The sequence below is a fragment of the Cavia porcellus genome, unplaced genomic scaffold (assembly GCF_034190915.1).
Source record: "Cavia porcellus strain 051 isolate PalLab524CR breed Dunkin Hartley unplaced genomic scaffold, mCavPor4.1 scaffold_11, whole genome shotgun sequence".
NCBI lineage: Eukaryota > Metazoa > Chordata > Mammalia > Rodentia > Caviidae > Cavia > Cavia porcellus.
This window is the reverse complement of record NW_026947494.1, coordinates 21404338-21422462: the sequence shown is the minus strand read 5'-3', so window position 1 is coordinate 21422462 and position 18125 is coordinate 21404338.

Here is an 18125-nt window from a genome sequence, read left to right as displayed (position 1 = left end):
TGGCAACTTGTCTCACCAGTAAAATTGTTTCCTAGGGGCATTGTTTACCTCTTGAAGTCTCATACATTAGAGACTAACATGCTTATACACAACTAGGGGGACAATTAGAAAGTGGCTCAATATATACATTAAACTTTGCAGCCTCAGAAGACACAAAAGAGCATCTTAAATTTTCATCAGACTGATGTTTGTCATATAATCATGAAAAAAAAAAAAAGAAAAACAGTAATCAAACATTACAATAAAAAGACTCCGGAAAACTAGGACAGATAAGAATCTGCTTTCTAGTATAACAACATTAGTAGCATCAGATGGTATGCATGCAATTAAAATTTTCATAACACGTGAAAAGTAATGTATGACAAATTGGAAGGAAAAAACTAGTGTAAAGCTGTACTTCTAAACTAATTTTATGATGCTGATATTCCCTTGATAACAAAATCAAAGACATAGAACAAAAAAAAAAAAAAAAAAGGAGGAGGAAGAGAAGAAAGAAAAGAGAGAAGGAACAGATAAAAACTACAATTATTCTGATTATTTTGAATGCAAAAATCCTCAGCAAGGATCAGAACAAAATTACTAGCCAGTTAAGTACAGTAATATGTAAAGGAAGAATAATGCATGAGTTTTTTTAATGTAAGAATAATTGAGTATTTAAGAATCAATCAGAGAGTCTGCTATATTAACAGACTAGAGGCAAGAGATCAAATCGTTTTAGAAAAGGATTTGAGGATATGCCGCATTCTTTCTTATAATAGCACTCAACAGACTAGGAATGGATAAGAACTATCTCATCTTGATCAAAAGTAGCTAGAATACACCCACAATGAAAGTCTTATTTTGTGATGAACTATGAGGCTTTACTTAAAACATCAGAACAAAGAAAAGCAAGAAAGCCTACTCACAGTATTTAAAACAATTCCTGGAATTTCCAGCCATTGTAAAGAGGCAACCAAAGAAAGTTTAAAAAGCATACAGATGGAATGGAAGAAATAAAAATGTCCTCATTTTCAAATGACATAATGCTCTATATGGAAATCTAAAAATATTTTGCAAACATTTTTAAATTAAATTAAATATTTCAACAATTTGGATTGTATAAAACCAGTACCACAAAAATATTCATAAAAATACAAATAATAAACTTCCAGAAATTGAGTTAAAACCTCAATATTACTTACAAGCAGATCAAAGAAGATTCTTATTGACACAAAGTGTGTTATATTTATGTTCTGAAAAATTATAGAATGTTGATGCATGAAGACCTTAACTAGATGTGAGATTTAGTGTTTTCATGTATTAGAAGCCTCAGCATAGTAAATAGGCCTGTTCTTTTCACTTTAATTAACAATTTCAAGGAATTTTGTATCAAAATATCAGTAAAGTTTTTATTAAACTCCCACAAGATTATTTTAATGAATAAAAACTGAAGTCCCAGAATGTCCCAAAGCATTGTAACAGTTTAAGAAGAAGGAGATGGTATCTTTCTAATACTGACTGTAGGGTTGTACTAATTATGACAGTGCTGTATTAGTGAAGGTATCCAGATAAGTGAAATACAATAGAGAATTAGGAAGCAGACACACATGTATGTACACAATTCTTTTCAGTGCAACTATAAAAGCCACTTCGTGGAGCATCCACAGTGTCCTGGATCAGTTGAACTTTCACAGAGAAAAAATTTGCAAAAATAGAATAAAGCAGAGTCTTTTGACTTGATACCAATGCATGAAAAATAAAAGGAAAACCTTACAGAGGAAGTATCATTAATATTTGAAACATTGCTCTATATAGGTCGTATGGGACCAATGAAAATGCAAACAGCACCCTGAGTAAATAATTTTTTCAATCACATATTTAACGAAGGACTAGGATCTGAATACATAAAGATCTGTCAGAATCAGCCAATGGATGAACATGAAATTCTTATAAGGCTTCAGAGACAGTGGAAATGAAATAACCTGAAAGAATTCAAATAACGATGCTGAGTAATAGAACTGAATCCCAATACTTAATAGAATACATAATTTAATTTGTGTAATATTCTTGAAATAAAGTCTTACAAAAATAAAAAGAAAAGAAAAGTTAATTGCTTATTGGGTGAATGGTAAGAAGCTAGAAGTGGATGTGGTCTTACTTGTGCAATAAAGGCCTCCTTTAATGATGGAGAAGTTTGGTATTGTGTCTGTTGTAATGGACAAAAGATCCTATACATTTGCAGTGCTAACCATGTAGATAGAAATAAATCTGATAAAGACCAGTTCATTGTATCAACAGGATGTTATCATTGAAGAAAAGGATTAAGGATGAATAGAATTTATCTGTGTTATTTCTCAAAGTATATATTATTCCACAATTACTCATCCTAAAGTGCTACTTTTAAAAATCACATCATTCATATAAGAAAATTAATGCTACTATCTTGCTTCATTTGTATTGTTATAACAAAATAACTTAGAGTGTGTAAATTAAACATATAAAAACTTACTTTTCAAAGTTCTGGAATCCAGAATATCTAAGATCAAGGTGCCTGCAAATTTAGTGTCAGGTGAAGGCTGTCTCTGATTTATTTATGTACATATTGCAACATTTTCATGTAGATGCATTCTGGGAAAATACTGTGCCTTCAGATGAAAAGAAGGGACAAGAGAAACCGACTCAATTTATTTTAAAAGGATGTGTATTTCATTCATGAGTTTATAACCCTCAACTCTCAAGCAGTCTGCATGGGGTTCACTGGCCATCAGGGCTAGATTTTCTGCAAGAATGTTGCAGGAAAACAAACATTCAGACTACACTAATCAGAAAAATATCTCTCTACCCACCAATAACTACTACACTCAATTCTTATATAGAGACTATGGGATGTGTAATATCTTAGTCAGAGACTATCTGGTGGATAACTTATAGACTCCACAGAAGTTTAAGTCTCAACTGCCATTCAATATAAAATTATACCCTAGAGTTTAGTATACAGATATTTATGTAGATCATTAAAGGAAGGATAATCTGCTTAAAATAATCTTTAAATAAACATATACAAAATATATGCTTATATCTGTGACTTTTGAAAAACTCTACCTAAATGGATCATATTAATAAAACCATGATATTTTCCAAAAATTCAGAATTAACTTCAAGTGGAGAATAAATGTGTAATGACATCTGTGCTTTTTATGCTACAGGAAAGGAGATCATGGTGGCTTTCATAATTCTGAAAATCCTTGATAACTATTTAATTTTTCATGCAGTTTCCAACACTGTTTTTTATACTTTGATTTCTAAAACTGTAATTATCCCCATTATTTATTCCCAGAATGTGTTTAAATGAATTAGTAAAACACATTCCACTGATAAATATACAGGGAAATTATGTTATTCTAATAAATCTAGTATGAAAATCTCTCATGACAAAAAATTTAGAGATAGAAATTAGTAGAAAAACATTTACACTGATTGCAAAAACACAATCACACAAATAAATTCTCCCATCTAGAATTTTATATCATAGAAAAAAATTAAACAGAAGCAATCAAATCAAGATAAAGTCAAAGATTTAAATAATTTCTATGTTCTTTAACATTACCCATGAATGAAATTGGAAAAGAGAATATAATTGAATCCGTGCAATTTAATAATTATTAATTTAGAAAGATCCTTACACAGAGAATACCTTACTTATAATTTTTGTGGTAGTTTTAAATATGTATATTAACTAAATATATTGTACATGAATGTAAATTTTGTGTTTGTTTTTCTATGCAGGATTGAATAAACTCATGGATAATGTCACATTGAGCTGTGAAATTTTAAACTTTGTTTTACAACTCAATAAACACTGTCATTTTGTTCATAATTTATAATATTTCTTAAAGAGTTCTAGGGTTCTTGAACCCTGAGATACAAACCATACCTAAATGTAAACTAGCAATCAAACTTTTGGATGGTTTTACAATCTTGGTTTAGTTTAAACGCACAGAATTATTACTGGACATATTTCTCCTCATTACTCTATTAAAAATAGCAGAGTGAGTCAATAACAGCAATATTTATTTGTGCTTATATATACTATTTTGTATTAAATTTTGAAGCGTAATGCATATAGAAAGTTCTAAAAATTTTTGAAAATAGCTTCATTTTCTTAGCTTTAATTTTATAATATGAACAAGTATTTTCATTAAAATATTAACAGTGAATTTTATGATTTTCAATTAAAATAACTTTCAGATCAGTTTTTGATTTGCTTTAGATATATTACTAAAGCCAGTATCTAAGCATCTAAATTGTTAAAACTTTTCAAGAAGTAAGTGACTATCCTTCATGGCTATAAAAACAAAATAGTACCAATTTCCCAAACTTTCATAAACTGTTACATTTCAGAAAGCAGACATATCCAAGATTTATTTACAAATTTTTATATTCTGCATTGTTTCTGCCCTATTTATACAAAATATTGACACTAAATTCTAGAGATAACTTTTTCTCATTCCATTCAACATATATAACATGATTTCTTCTTTTACAAATGTCCTTAAACAATTTATTTTTTTTTCTGAACACACAAGTAAGAAACAAGAAGGGAAAAATATCTCAGTATGGTTTATTTAAAAAATATTCTCGTATCTTCTTTTTTAAAAAGTACAGATTTATAATCAAAAAGTAAACCAAATTCATATCTATAAATAAGGAATTTGAAACATTTAAATAATTTATTTATTAACTTGATTGTATTATGGATATCAAAAGTGTTGAAAATACTATATTTTACTTGTTAGATTTAAACAGACAACCACATTTTACATTTTAATTAAGACTTTATTTACAATAATGAAATATGTGAAAACAGGCATGTGATTTTACATATTCAATATAAATCTACTTTCTTGGCTCCTTTTCTCATTACTGAGGAGTAAACATGTGGACTATCCTCTAAACTAAAAATCATTAAGTTAAACTGTAGTCATCACTTTTATTTCCCATCAATCCTTTGACATGTCTAAATTAAAATTAATGTATTGTGTAAAACTTATGAAATAATTTATAACTCAAGAAACACAAATAGTCATACGTTATCAAAATCAAGTTTTTATTATGCCAAGAAAATTTTATTACTAAATGGGAAAAACGAATTCATCACATAAACAGCTAATTACAATGTGGTAATAGTAGTTGCAAGCTTTAAAAGCATTGTTTCTGCATAATTATAACTATAGGAAAAATAAGCTCTTTAACAAATAATTACATGGTATTTTAAAAGACAATAGAATATAAATAAAATTGTGAAACCTTATGAAACCCTTTAATTAGCTAGCTTTGTTTTGGTTGATTATTTTCTAGATTTTAAAAATTTATTTCTCAGGCTAGGGATTTAGCTCAGTGACATAAATTCCTACCTAATAAGCATGAGGTTGTGAGCTTGATGTCTAGTAACAATTAATTAAAATGTATTTCTCACTATTAGCCAAACAGGTCTACTTGCTAAAATTACCTACTAAAACTACATAATTTTTCTGGCATTGTGCTTCACTCAGTTTATCAATGTACCACATTAAAGTAACCAAAGAATCACAAAATGAAACATGATTATGGTAATAGACTTTTTATAAATCTCTTAAAATTCATTGTATTTACTCATATTCCATTTTTTATTAACTGAACTTTCATAGAGTATTTATGAATATTGAATGAAAATTGAGCTACAGTTAAAATTGAAAACAATAGTCTACACTAATTTTTGTCATCTTAATGAACAATTGGCTGTACGTATTGTATTGCAATCATATTATGGGGTTCAACCTATCAAGTTATCAATGAATTGCTTGTATTCTTGAAATAATCTTTCTGTAGCAAATTTTGTATTCTGTTTTTCTAGAAAATTTCAACTGTGTTTGTTGTCTTGCATCAAGTCTGTTGCTTAGGTACATATAATGTATATATAGTGTTATTTGAAGCTATGCATACAGCATGAAATTGTTACTGTTTATAAGACATTTTCCTTTATTCTGAGTGTAAAATAATCAACTCTGACAAACTGGAACACAATTAAGTATAATGTGACCACAAATGAGCAGAAACCCTGTAATACAGATTTAATAAAATTTTCACTGACTAGAAAAGCAGAAAATAATTGAAATATTACTGAAATGGATCAGCTGAACTAAAGGAATTAAGGAATCAAACATTAAGATGAAAAATGCCATTTTAGTCTCAATTAATGGTACTTAGATATATTAATATGAGTGAAGGATAGAAAAAGTGCCTTTTAAAGTTTGGTTTTTAAATTAAGTTTATTGGTATCCTTTAGAAAGTTATAATGATTACATTCATCACAGGGAATTTGTATACTACTTGCACCCTATAGAAGAGTCATACATCTTGATTCTCTTTGCCCCAATCCCCTTTCCTCTTTCCTTACTTATAAAGTTTTCTTCCCACTTTACCCTTCTTTTCTCTTTTTTTCTTTTCCCTTCCTTCCTTCCCTTTTCCTCCCTTTATAGTTCTCCTTGGTTTTGAGACAATCTCTTGCAAGATCACACTATCTGTTACACATTTTGTTTTTATTTATGCTTTCAGTTTCACATGAGAAACAATGCAGTGTTTACATTTTATCCAGTTGATTTCACTTAAGAGTGTCATCTCAAGGCCCATCCATTTAGCTATGCATGTCCGAAGCTTATCCTTTTTTCTGCTGATCAATACTCTATTGTATATTTTTTTAAAAAAACATCTTTTTTTAACTGATTCAAAAGGAGACAGGCATTGAGCATCAAAAAAAAAAAATGTTCAATGTCACCGCTCATTCAAGAGTTGCAAATTAAAACAATACTAAAGCTTTACCCCACTCTAGAAAGAATGGATATTATCAAGAAATTAATCAATATAAAGTGTTGGTGGGGATGTAGGGAAAAAGGAACCTTTCTCCGCTGTTGATGGGAATGTAGACTGGTACAGCCGCTGTAGAAATCAGTGTGGAGATTCTTCAAAAGACTATGTCTAAAGGGTTCATGTGATCCAGCTATATCTCTTTTTGATATCTTCCCAAAAGGAAAAAAAAAAAAAAGCATCAAACCACAGCAACAAATGAACATCCATGTTTATTGCCGCAGTTTGTAATAGCTAAATTTTGTTAATAACCTAAGCGTCCATCAACTGCCGAATGGATAAAGTTGATGGTTTGACATATTATTGAGTTTTTCACCATTCCCAAATTACATGACAAGGTGTAAGCCGACATGATTGTGATAATCTCATTGATCACATTTGTAAATGGATCTATCACTCATTCCAATACCAAATTTGGATTTTTCTGATCCTGCTTCTCACAAATTTAAACATATCTTAAGATAGTGCTAAAAATCACTTCAAAGAATGACCAAACTTTTCCATCATTGTAAATTGCTCTGTCTCTAAATATAAAATATGGTTTCATTGATTGATAACAGAGTTTTAGCTAGTATTGCTTATATATTTCTACCTAAATTTTAACCAAGGTGGATATAAGTTTATTTGTATAAGAGATATTATTATTATAGTGATTTATTACATCTGTGGTCTAGGACTCCTGAAATGAATTAACCTAGATAGAGCGACCAAAAACAACTATAACAGTTCAGCAGTAGTCCAGGAATCTAAAATTCATGCATCTATAAATTATAGTCTCTCTTGAAGACCTCAAGAGAGAGTCATTCAATTAATTCTCTTCTAGACTCTGGAAGTTTCCAGAAAGTCTTGAAATTTCTGTCTCTGTTGCAATACATTTTTATGACCAATAGCTAGAATCAATACCTGGTTGATTTTTGAGACTATACCTCACTATGGAATTCAAAATGTTTTGAAATGTATTTAGGTAGGATTTTTGAAAGGTATGGCAATTCAAGCTCAAGATGTGCTAGAATAGTATAAGAATGTCCTAATGGGCAATTCTGGTCAGAGCTCAGATAACAACATAATGATTGACATTTTGAAAACAAATAATGCTGGAGGTTTAGTTCAGTGGTGTAAGCGCCTGCCTGGCAAGCACAAGGTCATGAGTTCGATCCTCAGTACTGCAGTAAAATAATAATAATAATAATAATAATAATAATAATAAGGTCATGTGGTTTCAGTTGGAAACAGAATATATTATAACTGAACTAAAGGATTTGCATATTATACTCTAGTGAAAGAAAGTCCCTTTTGTCCATGATGTAAGACCTTGTATGGGTCTAAATTTAATGGCTATTGACTGGTAGACATGAAAGATAGTGTTTTAAGGCGAATCAGCATTCAGTTTGCGGCAAAGTTTATGCCTGTCAATGTTATTCAGATTTCTAGTAATTAGGACCAAAATATAAGGAAAACTTTTCTGAAAAATTAAATTTTGCACAGAAAAGAGAAATCTGTAAGTTAACACCAAAGAGAGTGCAGCTGCTAAACTATTGGTGCCATTAGAAATGATACTTTGTACAGATACAGTAGGAAAGATCACTTGAGGGCATGTCAGGAATCTGCAAAAATATCCTGCACAGGTTCATACTTAAAGCTTTCATTTGAGAAGAGAGGCCCTGTGCCCCAAGTTTAAGGTGGATAGTTTGGGAAATCGGTCTCTGGATATTCTTTTCTCATTCTCAGTCTTCCAACCAGGCAGTTGTCATAGCAACCACGTTAAAAGCTGATCAGTTAATGCTTCATCTGGCATGCAGAGTAATGGGTTTAAAACCACTCTTACTGAGATTCCAAAGATTTCTGTGACAACAGGTATTGTACTCTAGAAAGGTAGATGCATGTATATATGGGAACAAAGCCAATGATACAGTGGAGACACAAGAAAATTGAGGATTTCAGGAATAGACTTCTCCTGTACACCTTGAGGAGGGAAGCCTCAAGCCAGGAGCAGAGCCAGCCAAAGACAGAGGTCATGTAAGCAGCAGCCAGCAAGACAAAAGTGATAAAAATATTCAAGACTTCTCAAAGTCTCTGGAGGTGCTCTGGAGGTGACACATAGAGCTAGAGACCATAGCATTACTTCTGCCGGATTTGTGTTTTCATGGCATTCACACTTAACAGTTTGTCTTAACTCTTAAAAAGTACACTTTAATGTTCAGGTTTTAGCAATACTGAGCCATTGAGGAAGGGAGTAGTGCATTTTCAGTTAAACAAAGGATAGTTAAATAGGTTAAGTGGAATTATGAATCTGTTAAGTGTATACATTTATATGTTAAATACAATTTAAGAAGATGTGCTTGAGTGTTACATTGATGGAAGTTGGAACATGAATGTTAAGTTTAACTGTCACCATGAGCCAAATTAGTTGTCTTCCTAAGCTATCCGTATGCAGAAGATTGAATATAGAGTCAGATCTTTTACCAAGTACTAAAAGGCAATTCAACTAGTTTAAAGGTATAAATGTTAAAAACAAAACAAAAATAAAATAAAATAAAATAAATTACTGAAAAAATAAAGCAGTTAAAATACTTAAAGACACATCATAGGCAAAAACTTATTTTACATAACCCCATTAAAAATGATATCAAGTATCAATAAATAGGATCAAATCAAATTATAAAGCTCCTGCACTACAAAAGAAACTAGCAGGGTGAAGAAATAACCTACCTTAATAGGGAAAATTCGCCATCCTATCTTCAGACAGAGAACTAAAATCTAAAATACACAAAGACCACAAAAATATTAGATGTATAAAATAGAAAATCCAATAAAAAGAGCAACAGAAGCTAACAGACATTTTTAAAGTTAAAGAATGCCATGATTTCATTTTCCTCTAGAAAAAAATGGCTATCATCATTAAATCAAATAACAACAAATCTCAATGAATCTCGTTATAAAAAGGAGCACTTCCAAGTTATCTACACACATGTAAATGAGCATGCACTATGGAAATCAGTATGAAAATTTCATAGAAATGTAAAACTAGAAATTCCTTTTGATTCAGCAATTCTCCTTCTAGTTTAACTCCCAAAAGAGTTAAAAAAAATCACAATACATTGTGACATTTACACCCACATTTATAGCAGCACAATGCATAATAGTTAAGACTTGGAAGTGATCTGTATCTATCAATAAATGAAAGAATGAAGAGATGTTTGTATTGTATACAATAAAATACTACTGTCATGGAAAAAGATTAACTGGAGTCATTTGTTGGAAAATGGATTATTTTTGGTACATACTGATAAATTAAATCAGACTTGAAATGCTTAAATATTTCATTCTTTTTCTTACATGAGAGACAAAAAATAAACAAAGAGCAAAATGAATGATAGATAATTAAAGTGGGAAGGTAGTTCATTTGTTAATGGGAAGGGACTTGAAAATTTATGGAGAGGAAAAGAGATAAAAACAATGAGATCATTCTAATGTGATCTTTGTGTACTGCAAGCATGTGTTATCAAGTATAAAAAATTAAATAAAAATGCTGTTATTTTCTAATTGGAGTTTTAATGGAAAATACTGTCTTGTCATAGGTTATCAATGTCAGAATTTTGACTACAAATCATGTTTTATTCTTTATTACCACATTTCAAATTTCACAACAAATTGGCTAATTATGTTAAGAATTTGCTTTATTAACACAATTCAATAAATATTTTAGCTATAAATCTTAAACACTGAAATTATAATTTAGGATATGTTGGACTTAATCTAGTTTAGCATAATTTTGGTTCACTAACACAAATACTATCTATAGTAAATAAACATCAGGAATTTAAAAAGTCATAATTTAGATCTCAAAGCTAAAATTTAGGTGTTAAACAAGTATTTACCAAATTTAAGACTCAGGTACCTTAAACTGAAACTTATTTCATGTGCTAATCACAAAATATTAAAGCCAAAAGTTAATAAAATCTCATAATTAGAAAATATACAGGTGGTGTAACCAAAGTATTTTTAAAACTTTCTATAAGAGGTCACTTCCATATACCATTGATTATGCTTTAATAATATTCTTGATTTTTACCTATGATCAAGCATTTAAATTTCCAAATTATTAATATTATTTTTCTTATTTTACATATGAAAATTGGATGCATTATTAGCTTTTCCTTTATTTGACTAAACTACTCATATTCTGTGTCCCATATTCACTTATAATCAGTCTTATTACAACACGTGAATGGTGATAATAATTGTCAAAATAAATTTCAATGAATGCTAACAAATTTTACTAATTTGTCAACTGAGTGCCATGTGACCAGTATTGAATAAAATGTTAATCAAGTTGAACATCTATGCAGTCATTTAAAGCCTATACAATCTATAGCTAAATAGACAGATAGATAGACAGATAAATGTTAATCATTAATGGCAAGAGAAACATATTAGATAGTTTTCTCAACATTGAGACAAACTACTAGATATCCGGAATTTAAAGGAGAAGTGATTTATCTTTTGTTCATTGGTTCACAGATTACAGTCTGTATCTAAGTGGCTCCAATGCATGAACAGTTTCCAGGTCTACTGCCACCTCAAACAGTAGCCAGTCCCTCTTGTACCATAGATCCTGGGGCTTGTGAAGGCCCAGGGGGCTGAATGTGATGAAATGAGTTCCAGGGAAACAATTGTGGTTTGTGTTATCATTTGTGTCTAGATGTCACTCCAAACTTTGTGCGTCCATGGGGCAATGAGCCTTTCAAAAATAGCTGAAACTATAGTTTGCAGTTGCTTCTTTGTCTACTGCTGAGATTGTTGGCATGAGTGCCCTGGGGTGGGTACCTGGCACACAATATAAGTGAGGGAAAGTGGTTTGCTTCTCCCTCTTGTTCTTTTGCCTTTGTCACTTTGGCTCTGCTGCAACTGTTATGAACAGCTACTTGTCCGCCATGCCATCCTGTCTTGGAGCCAGCTAAATATGGACTGAAACCTCCACAAAACGTAAGCTAAATAAACTTTTCCTTCCTTATTTGTGAGCATCAGATATTTGTCTCAGAAATGAGAAAAGAAAGTGATGAACTGACCTAGGCATTCATTTTTGAGCAGGAGATTCTGGGGTTCTCTTCCCAAATGAAGATATGTACTTTGCAACCTTAAGCCAAGAATAAGTAAAGCCACATTAATGCTTAAAATGTCTCATTACATGTATTTTCTTAATTTCATTTGAAAAATTTGATTTCTTTTTAATAATACAGTTTGCTTTAGCAACCACACATGTTTTGGTGTCAATTTTCTCATATTTCTCTTCAGGCAAATATATAATCTTTTCTAATGCTGATTCTTTGCTCCCAATTTTCACTATAATTCAGGCCAGAAGCATTCAACTTATAATACTTTATGCCAACTTATGCCACAGCCTAAACTTTGATCTACCTGGCAATTTTCTCTGAAGGAAAAATTATTCTACTCAAAATCTGAGAACATGGCTAAAATAAAGGCAAACTTTTTGTTGGATCATTACATATAATATAAAACACAGAGTTCAGTTCTCAATAGAGTCTGACATCTGCTCTGAAATATTATCACCCCAGTCTGCACTCTATACTTTCTTAGCATTCTGGTCTTCTACATCCCAATCCAAATCACTTGTTCTTTCCTTAGATCATTTTAGACTTTATCTGCACCATTGCTCTGAATTTCTCCACAAAACTAATTTCAGAGGTTTTGATTTGTGTGATCATTTATAGTCAGAAAAATCATCCCACTTCTCTGGTGCTTTTTTTTTTTTCCTCTTTGTTTTGTTTGTCTGCCTGTCTGTTTTAGTAAATTTCCCTATCATTCTAAAACAGCAAAATCAATGTAAGATATTTTTCAAAGGTTGAAATTGTTTTGTATTTTGCCATAACTTTGAAATAACTTTAAATTTAGATGACATTCTATTGTGTAAATATGAATATACAATAATATACAGTGTAATTCTATATCTTTCATAATATGATTATCTATGAAAAATATGTTAACATTTATTTACCCAATTCCAATAAGTCCAACTTTTTGCTATTTTAAAGTAAAGCATTAGCAAATTGTGGTTTCTGAAATTTATCATTTATAATTCACTTACATTCATATATGTTGGGTGACATAAATGGAATCATATAAATACAATTAAATATTATCATTTCACTTTTTAGTATATTTTGATTTTTCAGATTTTTTTCTTTTTCTTTTTTGATACTAGGGATTGAACTCATGACCTTGCGCTTACCAGGCAAATGCTTAAGACATTGGTTTAAATCCCCAGCTTACATTGTGACTTTTATAAAATATTTTAAAACATTCTTTTCTTGCCTAATACAAAGTCTTTGTCAAAAAGTAAAGCAGTACATTTTCAAATAATTAATAATAAAATGATACATTGGTAATATTTTGTATTTCAATTGCTTTATACTTCAAATTAAGACATCTAATCATAGAATACTCTTTAACCACTAAGACGATCTAACCAATGGTCTTCATCAGCATATTGGTAAAGATTTTGAATAGTAGTGATTATAATGATGCAGGCAGGTGGCTGATGCTATCATTTTCCAGACAGATGGTGGGGCTGAAATAAAAACTAATTATTCATCTTGGCTTCAAAATTTTTATTGTTTATTCTGGCACAGGAATGGAATTTTCTTTTCCATCTGGATTTAGTAAGTCCTTTGAATAAGTGGGAAAATTAAGTCAAGCCAACAAATTTTAATTTAAACACCATTACTTTTGCATAAAATTTTCACTTATTTAAAAACGAAACAGGTGTAAAGTCACCTGGGTAATTACATAATTTTGTTTTTGTAACATTACAATATATATTTGACAATGATAAGCTTATTTTCCATACTCAATAATACAATTTTAATAGGATATAAAGCAAAATAAGTTAATGATAAAATACTTAATACACTTAAAATTTTATTAATATTCAACCTATTTTTCTAAAGTAACATACAAAGAATATATACTGCAATGAAGTGAAAAATACTGTACAGTCATTAAGTGAAACTAAAAAAATCAAGACAAACAGTAGTCTTCATATATGGTTTTGATTTATATTACAATTGATGCCAGTGGTGGGACCAGAAGCTGTAAGTGATTGTTTAGTCAGTGATAATTATTTAAAAAATATAAAAAACAAAGAAAACAAAACTTCATCTAATAACTATATGACTCTTAGAGTTGAAGAAAAATCTCACAATAAATACACTGAATTTGAATTAAATGTCTGTTACAGTAAATCACAGGGATCAATTAGAAATGTTTTATGCTATTTTAATCTGTTGGAAAAATCCTCTAAAACAAGTTAATGAAAGCTTAAGTATTACATTAAGCTTAAGTATTAAAGTTTAGTTTATAAAAGAAATAAGTAATTTTGCTATTACATATGGCTAGTATAACCACTTTAATATTATATCATGATTTGAGTGAATAAAATTTTATATCTACATCAGATATGGTATTAATATCTAAATTACAAAATTAAAGCAAATAATCAGCCCCTGAAAAATGAAAAAAAAAATAAACTTTTCCAAAAGGCATATTTTGACATAAAAATATTAAAGCAATTTTTATCTTTATAAAGATTTATTTGTAAAGATAGTAAATAAAATGATAATATGAAAAAGATACAAATGGAAATATAGAACATTATTTTCTGTATTTTGAGCTTTTCCGTGTCTGCAAAACAATATAGAACAAACTTGACTTAAAGAAGGTGATACTTTGATTTCAAATTCTCACGTATTTAACCATTACATGGTTGGCTTGCTTCAAGTCAGAAGCATCATAGCAGAAATACTTGGCAGGTCAAAGATACTTGGATCACAGTAGCCAGACCAAACAACAAAACGAAGAACCAGACATAGCCCCAATGTTCATTACTTTAGGACACACTGAGATGTGTGGTTCCTAATCTCTTACAAAAGTCTCTTCCTAAAGTCCCAATCCGAATAAGGAGATAGATAAACCTTACTGCCATACTATAACCTTTGTTAACCTTTGATTCCTAAACATGTCTTTCTAAACAATATATAATCTCCATGAACAAGTTAACAATTCAACCTACCATGTTACAACTATCCTTTGTAAACCCGAGAGCCAATATGAACTCTTTCTTCAGCTCATTTCACTCACAACTTATAACTTATTTTGGCAGATGTTTCAAGATTCTGACATACAGATATTTCCTGGAAACCTGGATGGAAGCCTCCTCCATATACCACAGTTCCTTCAATCTGTGTGTCAGTGAATCTAGCATCACATAGACGATGCCCAAATCTGCTGTCAGTGAGCGTGGTAGGCTGACCAGCTAGGACCATGGCTACAGCCATCTTTGAGTGCCTGAATGGCTGAGCACTATGAGATGAATCCCAGGGAAACAGTTTCCTAGGAGCACATCTTGAGCAAGTGTCCTAAGGAATCTCTTCTCTATTGAATCTTGATAATTTTGCATCCTTAAGTCTGTGATGGGCAGTCGTGCTGACTATTGAGACACTTTATAGGATTCGCCTCATCCCTCCAATAAACTTTCTTACAGTTCTCATAGTTTCTACAGTCAACCCTCTTTTTCATCCCAAATTCACTTATATATCAGTTAGAGCCAAATTTAAGTTCTCAAATTTTTGTGCTTTATTTTTACCCTCAATTCTCAGTATAAATCTGTCTAAAGCTATACAGCAGTACCGATGCCACAGCCTGAATGTTGGGTTGAATTGAAAAGTGGTCCCCCAAGTCTGTTTATCCATTGCCCTTAAACTCAGTCTTCCACAATCTGTTGACTCATAAAATGTAGATACGTTCTTTGCCAGAATGTATCAGGCATGACTTTTAATCCAGTTTCAAATAGAATCCTCATTTGAAACCTAATCAGCTTAACCTTTACTCTTTGCATTTTTATTATAGCCTATTGTTTTAAGTTCTGGACAATGTTACCCTTTTCAAAAAATAATATTGTCACACAATTCATTTATTATAGGTATTCAAGAACTCTATAATAAAACAATACAAAATATTCTTAACAGTGGCAGTAAAATAAATTGTAAATAAATTGTGAGATAATCTAGGTTTTTGAAAAACTATACCTATTTCCCAAAGTTTATGGACAAATTGAAATAACCCATATCAAATTTGGTTTGTTTACTTTTAGAAATCAAAAGTAAATCCAAAATATATAAAAAAGCAAGAAACCCACAAATTAAATAATCTATATCTTATTAGAAACAAATAACCAAGGAGTTAAATTCTTTGGTTTCTATACTTACTATAAATCAATTTGAACTTATTCTGTAAGGCATTTTTTATAAAAATGAACTAAATCCATGCAATAGGAACAAAATTCCAAATTGAATTTTAATCAATTAGTATTTATCAAAAATGTGATGTGGTTCTATTCAAAGTGGCTTTTTAAAACAAGTAACACTAGAGCAATTAGCTGCTAATAGGAAGAAAACAGAATATTAATTCTGTCTTGAAACGACACATATCAACCTATTTTAACAGATCATATGTCATTAGGCAAATCTGAAGCTATGTTCTAGATAGAAAAACGGAAATGATTTTAGAGTTTCTGGTGTTTATCTTGTGCATCTGTAAAGTTATATCAGTTGAACAACTCTGTTCTTCTCCCATATTTTCTTCCCAACATCCATTTCTACACTTTTGACTGCTTCATGTGACTCATGATGTGGAACATAAAGTACTTGCCATTTTGTGACTGATTTTTCCCTTAAGAATAACATTTTAAATTATTATACTCATTGTCACAAAATTTAGAATATTTCCTCTTTCTCCTCTTCTTCTGCCTTCTCGCTCTTCTTCTCCTCCTCCTTTTCCTCCTCCTTTTCCTCCTCTTCCTCCTCCTCCTCCTCTTCCTCCTCCTCCTCTTCTTCTTCTTCTTCTTCTTCTTCTTCTTCTTCTTCTTCTTCTTATTCTTCTTCTTCTTCTTCTTCTTCTATTTCTTCTTCTCTTTCTTCTTCTTGTTTTATGGAGAATAAAATTATAAACTGGACCCAAGACCTTTGCCCTGGACTACAGCCCCAACCCCCAACCCCAATTTCAATGTTGAATCAAAGAATTGGCTATTGGCTAAGGCTGGACTTGAACTTCAGACATCAATCTTCTTGCCTCAGGATTCTACAATGCTAGAATTACAGGTGTGTGCTACCCTACCTGGGTTCTTTTCTTAAGCTATTATAACAATAGTGTACATATACATAATATATTATCCTTAATTATTAATTTACTAATAGGTATTAGTGTTATATTGATATCTTGGGTTCTGCAGATCAGCAAACGTGTGAATCCAAATGTTTCTTTGAATTTTGATTCCAATTATTGCATATAAATATCCAACACACGTATAAGTGAATCATACGGTAGTTCCAGTTTAATATCTAGAAGACCACTCACATTGTTTTCAGTAAATTCATTTTATTAAGGTAACTCCAAAAGGTAAAATTTATCATTTCAAATATATTTCAATTAGTTTGACAAATTCACTACTTTGGAAAATGTCTTCCTAATTAAAAAAAAAGCAACAAGTTAAAAAAGAAAACAAAGTAACAGAAAAAATGGTTCATTCCTATGTGACAGTATTAATGTAAAGAGTATATATTTTCATCACTGCCAGTCGGAATTTTTGTTTCTAACAATCAAGTATTTCACAAAGTGTCTGTTATCATGGAGATAAGACTTTCTAATAGACCAACATTCATATCTCACTTAACTTTAGAAAGTTCTCAGTTTGTGGGCAATTAGGAAAATTTTATGTATTACATTACCCACATATTTATATAACTTTTCACACATTTTGGAAAAAAAATAGGTTAGGTCCCAAATGTAATTACTCTTTGAAAATTTATTTTACTGTTTGTATTTGGGGGGAACAATAAATTTAATTATGTGAATACACAGAATTTTTTGTCTTTTTGAGACAAACATGTAATGCAGGCTGGCCTTGAGCTCACAGTGTACATAGGCTGCCTTCAAACTTGTAGTGATCCTCCTACCTCAGCCTGCCAAATGCTGAGATTGCAGGTGTGTGCCCCCAGGCCTGGTCATAGAATTTTTAAAAAATACTTTTGAACACGGTTTATGATAACCTCTACATTATATTTGGTTTCAAGTAGTCCAGGTTATTGAAATTTTAATTTTTATGAAACTTTCTATTTAATGGCTGATGTTCTGAAATTGTGCCTTTATTACATTTAGTAAATTAATAT